This window comes from Coregonus clupeaformis, chromosome 30, assembly GCF_020615455.1.
Source record: "Coregonus clupeaformis isolate EN_2021a chromosome 30, ASM2061545v1, whole genome shotgun sequence".
Lineage (NCBI taxonomy): Eukaryota > Metazoa > Chordata > Actinopteri > Salmoniformes > Salmonidae > Coregonus > Coregonus clupeaformis.
Genome location: NC_059221.1, coordinates 20,375,314 through 20,388,086, shown reverse-complemented (window position 1 = coordinate 20,388,086; position 12,773 = coordinate 20,375,314). Strand labels below are relative to the sequence as shown.

The window sequence follows — 12,773 nt, the reverse complement described above, 5'->3', positions numbered from 1 at the left end:
ATGGTGGAACATCAGTCTGGAGTGATGATGAGGAACAGGAGCGACCCAAACAACAAACATGAACGGGATTCTGTGAAACACAAGGTTAAAGGCTAGCCTCGTGAAACCAGACTGTGTGCATGCCAGATCAGGCTGGTTTAACAAGACAAGTTAAGGGCAGGACTTCCTGGCAACACCAGTCACATTCCATTAAGCTGCTATACAGTAGAGTGGACCCAACAAATGGTTCTCTATAAACAAGTCAATACTCAAATGTATGTACAATACATTTTGTATTCTATTTTATGGTTTATATTAGATTTTAACGGGGCATTATTGTTCTATTTATAAGGTTGGATTGTTCAGTTCTGGACTGCTCAAGCAAGCTAATGTTTGTAATGTATATGGTGCTACATGAAACTGAATCAATTTCATCCCCTCTGAAGACACTATCTTGAAATCACCTAGCTTTTTTTTTTATCACCAAAGGTTGTATACTGTACCTCAGATGATAATTGGCAATTGTATATTAAATATAACATTATTGAAAGTTGATGTATGTTTTATTAGGTAGAGAAGCTTTCTAGCCTGTAGGGGGGAGCATTGTTCAATTATAGTTGCTGTGTTGCCAAGTGTGCTCCCAGATACTCAATGTACACTAGAAACCACACGATGGCCTGTAATTGGTGCATTTCATTCAACTCATTTCATTGAGTGAATTGACAAATCATGTACAGGGAAATTGCCCATTATTTTCAAGTATTTGAAAAGGTATTGAAATTTGAAAGGTAGTGAGTGGAAATTGTATTGAATCCTCTCCACCCATGATAGAGATAATGGAAAACAGTCACTAGAAATGTGTTGAGGATGATCTTCACCTGAACAAAGAGATCATGACATGTCCTGATGTCCAATGCTAAATACCAAATATTACTTCCAAATCTTACCCCAATTTTTTAGGGGTGTGACATCCATTCATTTGTTACGTTTATTGTATTCATTTTTACCTAACATAGTATACACACATGTATGAGTGTTGAATGTATTTTATCTCTGCCTCTATGATTGACAAGCATAGCCTACATTTAGAGTCATGAGAGAACACTGTTTTGGGGGAATCTCTTTTTCTCTGTGATAACCCTTCCAGAGTGGGTGACTGTTATCATGGATGTCATGCTGTATTCTCCAAGACAGCACAAGACTCCGCCTGCCCATGTGACTACTGCCTCAAGGTTAACCTGTTACTATGGAGACAAGCCCACCAATGAAAATTCAGCAGATGGTTGCGATGTTGACTGCAAAATTTTTGTTTTAAGGGTGACCTATTTTTTTCTACAGCTAGTCAGACACGCGCACACACACACACACACACACACACACACACACACACACACACATAAACAAGGATACTCACACACATCTAGACTGTTCTAGACTGTAGGAGGTTATGAGGATACACAGAATAAATCAGAAAATTTGATCTTTGTCACACTCAAAGATAGTAAACAAAAAAGCTTTTTAATTAATCTTAAGATTACAGTTTACCGCGCAGCCCAAAACTGAATCATGTTGGCCAAAATGACACATTTCCTTTGCAAAATGCATTAAGGCTCTCAAAACATTAAATACATGACGCAAAATCAACTACCTCCATCAAAACATACAACTTGTTATCTAATGAAAAATTATTTCAATCAATCGTTGCACAATGGCCCAATAAATACTAACTACAACTATCAATATTCCCTAACAGGGTTAACCCTCTTTTATATGTCTGTGCCATCTGTTGATACTATAATCATAAAAGGCAACTAAACATATTATTACAGCATGGGCTGTATTCTTTTTTTCCTAAAATGATTTTACCAAAGATGACCAATGCAGAAAGAATGTTACTCAAGAACATGCATATTCAGAAACAAAAGGCTTTATTTTACATTTTTTCATTTTAACTGAGAGCTGAACTATCTTCCTTTATGGACCCCTCTACCCCTCCTTTGTCCTTGCCCTCGGCCTCTTACTTGGTCCATTCTTGCAAACAGTAATTCAGAGGTGACCTTTTTTATGCATGAATAAGGACTGATTGCTGATTGAACAATTGTGCAAAGAAGTTTTGCACACATGCAGAAGAGGTTCACATTCATGGGAGTAATTTGTATCAGCTGTGAGTGTGACCAAATGTTTGAATTTGGTTTTGTCATGATTTACTCAACTGAGTTTTGCATCTTTTATAGAGTTGTGTTTACCGTTTTGCAAAAATGTGCTTAGAATTAGCATTGTGTGTGAAAGCAATGAGAAATGACTTACAGTTTCGCAAAAAATAATACTGTTGTGCTCATTAGGTTATGATGGAGATCAAGTGAACCACAGTTTCATTAAAAGTGTCTTAGCAATCGAGAAAAACTGTCATATTTTGACATGGCAAATTTGAACATTTATCTCTGGGAAATGCATGAGAGTGTAATTATGGAATAAAGTGAATGGCAGATTGTTTCCTCAATGATAATCACCCTTATATCTACTTGAATGCATCTGACTTTCTCAATGTCTTAATAGCCAATTAAATAATGTTTTCCTGTGATAAATCTGTAGCACTATTGAAGAACCTTTGGCTTCCATTAGTCATCACCAGTGTTTTTCAGAGTTTCCTTTGGTTTCAGGATCAGTTTGAAATTGCTATAAATTTAGCCTACAATGGGGGTTAAAGACAACCATGTGTTTGATTTACGAGTTTGATCTATGTCAATGCTTTGATCAAATTGTATTTGTCACATGCTTCGTAAACAACAGGTGTAGACTAAAAGTGAAATGCTTACTTACAGGTCCTTTTCCAACAATGCAGAGTTAAATATATTTTTTAAATGGTTAAAAATAGAAATTGTGACACGAGGAACAAATACACAGTGGATAACGAATAATGATAACAAGTAAAGATAACAGCTATATACAGGGAGTACCAGTACCAAGTCGATGTGCAGGGGTACGAGGTACAGTGCCTTGCAAAAGTATTCATCCCCCTTGGCGTTTTTCCTATTTTGTTGCATTACAACCTGTAATTTAAATTGATTTTTATTTGGATTTCATGTAATGGACATACACAAAAAAGTCTGAATTGGTGAAGTGAAATGAAAAAATTAACTTATTTAAAGAAATTAAAAAAAAATAATTACGGAAAAGCCCCTAAATAAGATCTGGTGCAACCAATTACCTTCAGAAGTCACATAATTAGTTAAATAAAATAAAGTCCACCTGTGTGCAATCTAAGTGTCACATGATCTGTCACATGATCTCAGTATATATACACCTGTTCTGAAAGGCCCCAGAGTCTGCAACACCACTAAGCAAGGGGCACCACCAAGCAAGCGGCACCATGAAGACCAAGGAGCTCTCCAAACAGGTCAGGGACAAAGTTGTGGAGAAGTACAGATCAGGGTTCGGTTATAAAAAAATATCTGAAACTTTGAACATCCAATGGAGCACCATTAAATCCATAATTAAAAAATTGAAAGAATATGGCACCACAACAAACCTGCCAAGAGAGGGCCGACCACCAAAACTCACGGTCCAGGCAAGGAGGGCATTAATCAGAGAGGCAACAAAGAGGCCAAAGATAACCCTGGAGCTGCAAAGCTCCACAGCGGAGATTGGAGTATTTGTCCACAGGACCACTTTAAGCCGCACACTCCACAGAGCTGGGCTTTACGTAAGAGTGGCCAGAAAAAAATAAGCAAACACGTTTGGTGTTCGCCAAGAGGCATGTGGGAGACTCCCCAAACATATGGAAGAAGGTACTCTGGTCGGATGAGACTAAAATTGAGCTTTTTGACCATCAAGGAAAACGCTATGTCTGGTGCAAACCCAACTCCTCTTATCACCCCGAGAACACCATCCCCACAGTGAAGCATGGTGGTGGCAGCATCATGCTGTGAATATGTTTTTCATCGGCAGGGACTGGGAAACTGGTCTGAATTGAAGGAATGATGGATGGCGCTAAATACAGGGAAATTCTTGAGGGAAACCTGTTTCAGTCTTCCAGAGATTTGAGACTGGGACGGAGGTTCGCCTTCCAGCTTGACAATGACCCTAAGCATACTGCTAAAGCAACACTTGAGTGGTTTAAGGAGAAACGTTTAAATGTCTTGGAATGGCCTGGTCAAAGCCCAGACCTCAATCCAATTGAGAATCTGTGGTATGACTTAAAGATTGCTGTACACCAGCGGAACCCATCCAACTTGAAAGAGCTGGAGCAGTTTTGCCTTGAAGAATGGGCAAAAATCCCAGTGGCTAGATGTGCCAAACTTATAGAGACATACCCCAAGAGACTTGCAGCTGTAATTGCTGCAAAAGGTGGCTCTAGAAAGTATTGACTTTGGGGGGTGAATAGTTATGCACGCTCAAGTTTTTTGTTTTTTTGTCTTATTTCTTGTTTGTTTCACAAGAAAACATATTTTGCATCTTCAACGTGGTAGGCATGTTGTGTAAATCAAATTATACAAACCCCTAAAAAAATCCATTTTAATTCCAGGTTGAAGGCAACAAAATAGGAAAAATGCCAAGGGGGGAGGGGGGGGGAATACTCACTGTAAGTGAGGTAGCTATATAAACTCTGCAAAAAAAGAAATGTCCTCTCACTGTCAACTGTGTTTATTTTCAGCAAATTTAACATGTCTAAATATTTGTATTAACATAACAAGATTAAACAACTGAGACATAAACTGAACAAGTTCCACAGACATGTGACTAACATAAATTGAATAATGTGTCCCTGAACAAAGGGGGGGTCAAAATCAAAAGTAACAGTCAGTATCTGGTGTGGCCACCAGCTGCATTAAGTACTGCAGTGCATCTCCTCCTCATGGACTGCACCAGATTTGCCAGTTCTTGCTGTGAGATGTTACCCCACTCTTCCACCAAGGCACCTGCAAGTTCCCAGACATTTCTGGGGGGAATGGCCCTAGCCCTCACCCTCCGATCCAACAGGTCTCAGACGTGCTCAATGGGATTGAGATCCGGGCTCTTCGCTGGCCATGGCAGAACACTGACATTCCTGTCTTGCAGGAAATCACGCACAGAACGAGCAGTATGGCTGGTGGCATTGTCATGCTAGAGCGTCATGTCAGGATGAGCCTGCAGGAAGGGAACCACATGAGGGAGTATGATGTCTTCCCTGTAACGCACAGCGTTGAGATTGCCTGCAATGACAACAAGCTCAGTCTGATGATGCTGTGACACACCGCCCCAGACCATGACGGACCCTCCACCTCCAAATCGATCCTGCTCCAGAGTACAGGCCTCAGTGTAACGCTCAATCCTTCGATGATAAACGCAAATCCGACCATCACCCCTGGTGAGACAAAACCACGACTCGTCAGTGAAGAGCACTTTTTGCCAGTCCTGTCTGGTCCAGCGACGGTGGGTTTGTGCCCATAGGCGACGTTGTTGCCGGTGATGTCTGGTGAGGACCTGCCTTACAACAGGCCTACAAGCCCTCAGTCCAGCCTCTCTCAGCCTATTGCGGACAGTCTGAGCACTGATGGAGGGATTGTGCGTTCCTGGTGTAACTCAGGCAGTTGTTGTTGCCATCCTGTACCTGTCCCGCAGGTGTGATGTTCAGATGTACCAATCCTGTGCAGGTGTTGTTACACGTGGTCTGCCACTGCGAGGACGATCAGCTGTCCGTCCTGTCTCCCAGTCTTAGGCGTATCACAGTATGGACATTTTATTAATTATTAATTTATTTAAATGAATTGCCCTGGCCACATCTGCAGTCCTCATGCCTCCTTGCAGCTTGCCTAAGGCACGTTCACGCAGATGAGCAGGGACCCTGGGCATCTTTCTTTTGGTGTTTTTCAGAGTCAGTAGAAAGGACTCTTTAGTGTCCTAAGTTTTCATAACTGTGACCTTAATTGCCTACCGTCTGTAAGCTGTTAGTGTCTTAATGACCATTCCACAGGTGCATGTTCATTCATTGTTTATGGTTCATTGAACAAGCATGGGAAACAGTGTTTAAACCAGGGGTGTCAAACGTCCAGCCCGCGGGCCGGATCAGGCCCGCAAACGGGTTTAATCCGGCCCGCGAGATGATTTTGTAAAGTATAAAAATTAGCTGCAATTTTTCAATAAAATAAACTGCTGTTCCAATTGTGTCCACTGGACAGCGCAATAGCAATTGTGTTAAGCAAGCAAACTGTTTATACCGGGGCAGAGCAAATAGGTCAAGCAAGTGCAGCCAGTCCGGATGAGCTACTTTGTTTTGCCCGCGATATTTATTACGGCTTCTACTTTTAACATTATGTGATTTGGCACCCTCATTGCCCCAATATGTCTCTGTCAAAAAAGAGAAAAGTGTTCCAAGAAAAGTGTTCCAAGAAAAATTGTCATCCTTCTATTTATTCACGGAATTGAATGGGAAAGCTGTATGTTTGGTGTGTTCACAGCATGTTGCAGTGCTGAAAGAATATAACCTTCGTCGCCATTATGTGAGTCTTCATGCCGACAAATATGACAACTTTCAAGGACAGCGGAGAAGAGAGAAGGTGAATGAACTGTTGGTGGGTCTGAAGAAACAGCAGTCTGTGTTTACTCACAGCCGAGACATCAGTGACGCTGCAGTGAAAGCTAGCTACCTCATTGCTAATGAAATCGCAGTGGCTTCAAAACCATTTAGTGAGGGTGAATTTGTAAAAACATGCATGATGAAGGCAGCAGAGATTGTGTGCCCTGAAAAGCACCAGGCTTTTGCAAATATCAGCCTGACAAGAAACACAGTTGCAGACAGGATTTCCGATCTTTCAGTGGATTTGGACAGCCAGTTGAAGCAAAAAGTAAAGTCATTTATTGCGTTTTCGGTTGCAATTGATGAAAGCACGGACATTACAGATGTTGCACAACTGGCCATTTTCATCCACGGAGTTGATGACACATTGACCGTCACCGAGGAGTTCGTGGAGTTGGTGCCGATGACAGATACAACGACAGCAGCTGATATTTTCACTGCACTCGTCGGCGCGCTGGACAGGGTCTGAGTGGACTGGTCCCGCGCTGTCAGCCTGGCTACAGAGGGTGCGCCCTCAATGATCGGGAAAAAAGCAGGCGTTGTGACAAAGTTCAGAGAGAAAGTGCAATCTGCAAATGGAGGACGTGATTTTTGGACTTTTCACTGTATTTTTGCACCAGGAGGCTTTGTGTTGCAAGTCATTAAAGATGGATAACGTCATGAAGGTGGTCATCCAAACTGTTAATTTCATCCGATCCAGAAGCCTGAATCACCGTCAGTTTGACAGCCTTCTCAGAGAGAAAGACCACATCTATGGCCTGCCATACCACACTGAGGTAAGATGGTTAAGCCGAGGTGCTGTGCTGAGGCGTTTCTTTGATTTACGAGAAGAAATTGAACAGTTCATGGAAGAAAAGGGCAAACCAGTGTTAGAATTTCATTCCGCAGAATGGATGCAGAACCTTGCATTTATGGTGGATCTTACAGAGCACCTGAATAACTTGAACAAACAGCTGCAAGGGCGCAACGCCATAGATGTGGTCTTTCTCTCTGAGAAGGCTGTCAAACTGACGGTGATTCAGGCTAGGTCCAAAAGACTTCTCAACAGCTTCTACCCCCAAGCCATAAGACTCCTGAACAGCTAATCATGGCTACCCGGACTATTTGCACTGCCCCCCCACCCCATCCTTTTTACGCTGCTGCTACTCTGTTAAGTATTTATGCATAGTCACTTTAACTCTACCCACATGTACATATTACCTCAACTACCTCAACTAGCCGGTGCCCCCGCACATTGACTCTGCAACGGTACCCCCCTGTATATATAGCCTCCCTACTGTCACTTTATTTTACTGTATATATAGCCTCCCTACTGTCACTTTATTTTACTTCTGCTCTTTTTTTCTCAACACTTTTTTTGTTGTTGTTTTATTCTTACTTTTTTTGTTTAAAATAAATGCACTGTTGGTTAAGGGCTGTAAGTAAGCATTTCACTGTAATGTCTGCACCTGTTGTATTCGGCGCATGTGACCAATAAAATTTGATTTGATTTGATTTGATTTGAACAAAGTTGCCACGCAGTATTATGACAGCATACGTTCTTTCAAGTTGAAGCTGTCATTGTGGGAGAAGCAACTCGCCGGTGGTGATGCAGCTCACTTCCCCTGTCTGAAAAATGTGTGCGCGACCCAACATGTGGCAGACATGAAGCGGTTCAAAGATAAAATAACGGGACTGTTAAGGGAGTTTGAGCAACGCTTTCAGATTTTTGGTGAACTGGAGAAAGACTTCAAAGTTTTTTGTTCGCCATTCACCGTGAATCCCTCTGATCTGCCCGTCAGCATCCAACTTGAAATAATAGACTTGCAGTGTGACTCGGATTTGAAGGGCAAATTTGCTGCAGCTGGCTTGGACACATTTTATCAGAATCTCTTGCCAGGTTACCCCAACTTGACAGCCCTCACTGCAAAACTGTTGTGCATGTTTGGAACCACATATCTTTGTGAGCAAGTTCTCTGTAATGAGCATAAATAAAACAAAGCTGCGCTCAAGGCTCACGCACAAGCACTTGAATCACATCCTGAAGTTGGCTGCCACTCAGGATGTGACGCCTGATATTGATGCGCTGATGAAAGCTAAAAGATGCCAGGTATCAGGAGTCAAATAAACTATGCAACCCCACTTAAAGTGCTGCATGAGACACCCTGATATAGTTCTGTGATCTGTGATATACTTCTGTGAATCACTGAGGCATTGTGTGTTTGTGTGTTGTTTGTCCTCAGAATTTCAAATAACTTGGAGGTGTTTTATGATTAATAGTGATGTTGTGCTTTTGGACACACTGTCCTCAGGCTCCAGCTTTATGTTTATATGTTTTTATGTTGATGTGCTATTGTTTTTATTTTGATTTTATTTTATTTGTATATTTAACCTATTCTTGACTCTGTGGTTCTTGCACTTGTTTGGGGAACAGGATTTTATTATTTGTATCTACATTTCTGCCTGAGAAATGACCCCCTGATATAGTTCTGTGATCTGTGAAACAGTCCTGTGAATCACTGAGGCATTGTGTGTTTGTGTGTTCTTTTTCTTTAGAATTTTCAAATAAACTTGAGGTGTTTTATGATTAATAGTGATGTTGTGCTTGTACTATTTTGGACACACTGTCCTCAGGCTCCAGCTTTATGTTTTATGTTGATCGTACTAAAACAAAGAAAACAATCTGAAGTTGTTGTTTTTAAGTTATATATACCATGATTTTACCGGTCCGGCCCACTTGGGAATAGATTTTCCTCCATGTGGCCCCTGAGCTAAAATGAGTTTGACACCCCTGGTTTAAACCCTTTAAAATTAAGATCTGTGAAGTTATTTGGATTTTTACAAATAATCTTTGTAAGACAGGGTCCTGAAAAAGGGACGTTTCTTTTTTTGCTGAGTTGACATATACAGTGGGGAAAAAAAGTATTTAGTCAGCCACCAATTGTGCAAGTTCTCCCACTTAAAAAGATGAGAGAGGCCTGTAATTTTCATCATAGGTACACGTCAACTATGACAGACAAAATGAGAAAAGAAATTCCAGAAAATCACATTGTAGGATTTTTAATGAATTTATTTGCAAATTATGGTGGAAAATAAGTATTTGGTCAATAACAAAAGTTTCTCAATACTTTGTTATATACCCTTTGTTGGCAATGACACAGGTCAAACGTTTTCTGTAAGTCTTCACAAGGTTTTCACACACTGTTGCTGGTATTTTGGCCCATTCCTCCATGCAGATCTCCTCTAGAGCAGTGATGTTTTGTGGCTGTCACTGGGCAACACGGATTTTCAACTCCCTCCAAAGATTTTCTATGGGGTTGAGATCTGGAGACTGGCTAGGCCACTCCAGGACCTTGAAATGCTTCTTACGAAGCCACTCCTTCGTTGCCCGGGCGGTGTGTTTGGGATCATTGTCATGCTGAAAGACCCAGCCACGTTTCATCTTCAATGCCCTTGCTGATGGAAGGAGGTTTTCACTCAAAATCTCACGATACATGGCCCCATTCATTCTTTCCTTTACACGGATCAGTCGTCCTGGTCCCTTTGCAGAAAAAAAGCCCCAAAGCATGATGTTTCCACCCACATGCGTCACAGTAGGTATGGTGTTCTTTGGATGCAACTCAGCATTCTTTGTCCTCCAAACACGACGAGTTGAGTTTTTACCAAAAAGTTATATTTTGGTTTCATCTGACATTCTCCCAATCCTCTTCTGGATCATCCAAATGCACTCTAGCAAACTTCAGACGGGCCTGGACATGTACTGGCTTAAGCAGGGGGACACGTCTGCCACTGCAGGATTTGAGTCCCTGGCGGCGTAGTGTGTTACTGATGGTAGGCTTTGTTACTTTGGTCCCAGCTCTCTGCAGGTCATTCACTAGGTCCCCCCGTGTGGTTCTGGGATTTTTGCTCACCGTTCTTGTGATCATTTTGACCCCACAGGGTGAGATCTTGCGTGGAGCCCCAGATAGAGGGAGATTATCAGTGGTCTTGTATGTCTTCCATTTCCTAATAATTGCTCCCACAGTTGATTTCTTCAAACCAAGCTGCTTACCTATTGCAGATTCAGTCTTCCCAGCCTGGTGCAGGTCTACCATTTTGTTTCTGGTGTCCTTTGACAGCTCTTTGGTCTTGGCCATAGTGGAGTTTGGAGTGTGACTGTTTGAGGTTGTGGACAGGTGTCTTTTATACTGATAACAAGTTCAAACAGGTTCCATTAATACAGGTAACGAGTGGAGGACAGAGGAGCCTCTTAAAGAAGAAGTTACAGGTCTGTGAGAGCCAGAAATCTTGATTGTTTGTAGGTGACCAAATACTTATTTTCCACCATAATTTGCAAATAAATGCATTAAAAATCCTACAATGTGATTTTCTGGATTTTTTTTTCTCAATTTGTCTGTCATAGTTGACGTGTACCTATGATGAAAATTACAGGCCTCTCTCATCTTTTTAAGTGGGAGAACTTGCACAATTGGTGGCTGACTAAATACTTTTTTTCCCCACTGTAGATAGTGGTAAAGTGACTAGGCAGCAGGATAGATAAGACAGTACCAGCAGCGTATGTGGTGAGTGTGAAAGTGTGTGTGTGTGTGTGGCGTCAGTATGCATGTGTGTGCATGTTATGTGTGTGTGGGTGTGTGGGTAGAGTCCAGTGTGTGTGCATAGAGTCGGTGCAACAAAGGGTTAATGCAGGTAGTCCAGGTAGCCATTTGATTAGCTATTTAGCAGTCTTGTTTAACAGTCTTATGGTTTGGGGGTAGAATCTGTTCATGGTCCTGTTGGTTCCAGACTTGGTGCACTGGTACCACTTGCCGTGTGGTAGCCGATAGAACAGTCTATGGCTTGGGTGGCTTGAGTCTTTTAAATTGTTTTGTGTCTTCCTCTGACACCGCCTGGTATAGAGGTCCTGGAAGGCAGGGAGTTTGGCCCCAGTGATGTACTGGGCAGTACTCACCACCCTCTGTAGTGCCTTGGGTGATGAAGCCAGTCAAAACGCTCTCAATGGTGCAGCTGTCAAACTTTTTGAGGATCTGAGGGCCCGTGACAAATATTTTCAGCCTCGAGTGGGAAGAGGCGCTGTCGTGCGCTATTCACAACTGTGTGGGTATGTGTGGACCATGTTAATTCCTTAGATCATGATATTGTAATAGACATAATAGTAATAATAATCATATCTTATCTGTAACGATCCCGGCAGTCTGAGTCGGGTCCTGTCTGGTGACTAGTTTTTCTGTTCGTGATCTCCAGTTTCCCGAGGGTTCGGGAACGCTCCGGGGAGCTCTTTTGATTTCCGCACCTGTATCCCATCAGCAATCTGCACACCTGGTCCTGATCATCACCCTTCTTAGGCTCTGGCCTAACATCCAGTTCCTGCCGGATCGTTAGCCATGAACAGTAGGTTTACCAGAGTATCAGTCTTAGAGCCTAGCGTTAGTTTTGTTGTTTTTGCACCTTGTTGGTTTGTTGCTTACTCACCCCCGTTTTGTTCCATCTGCAGTCACCCGTCCGGAACCTTCATCCAACCTCTGCCTGGTGGTCGGCGGCTGCCGACCCAGGATGGGATCAACCACTGCACCCCCAACAACTAATCAACGCCGCCCGCTCTGTTCCCTGGATTATTCAGCATCACTATTGAACTTGTAAATAAACACTCACCTTCGTTTCACTTACCTTGTCCTGGTCTGCTTCTGGGTTCTGGCTTAGCAACTCGTGACAGAACGATCCGGCCAGAAATGAACCCAGCGGACCTGGACTCTGTTCGCCATGCCATTACCCAGCAGGAGAAGATGTTGGGCCATCATAGCACGGTACTACAGGAGATCGCGTTGTCAGTTCGGAACCTTTCTACCGGTCTGACGGAGGTCCAGAACCAACGCAAGTGTCCGGTGGAAGATCCACTACCGGTTTCACCCATCTCGCCTGCCGCTTCTGAAGCTGTGTCCTTCCGTGAGCCCAAGGTTCCGACACCGGATAAATATGAGGGGAGCTGGGAAGATGCCGTTCCTTCCTTATGCAGTGTGGATTAGTGTTCGATCTACAGCCCTACTCTTATGCCACAGACAAGGCTAGGATAGCCTTTGTGATTGAGTTGCTGCGTGGTCGAGCGCTGGAGTGGGCTTCAGCCGTTTGGGAACGACAGGATCCCTGCATGGCTTCATACCAGGGTTCACGGCCGAGATGAGGAAGCTCTTCGACCATTCCGTCCGAGGGAGGGACGCAGCTAGGCGCCTGTTTTCGCTTCGCCAAGGAACTCGCATGCGTG

General features: G+C 42.9%; 1 pseudogene; it reads left to right on the top strand.

Moving 5' to 3' along the window:
* Positions 1 to 492, top strand: part of LOC121546478 — a 5,735-nt pseudogene extending 5,243 nt beyond the window's left edge.
* Positions 493 to 12,773: the final 12,281 nt, after the last annotated feature.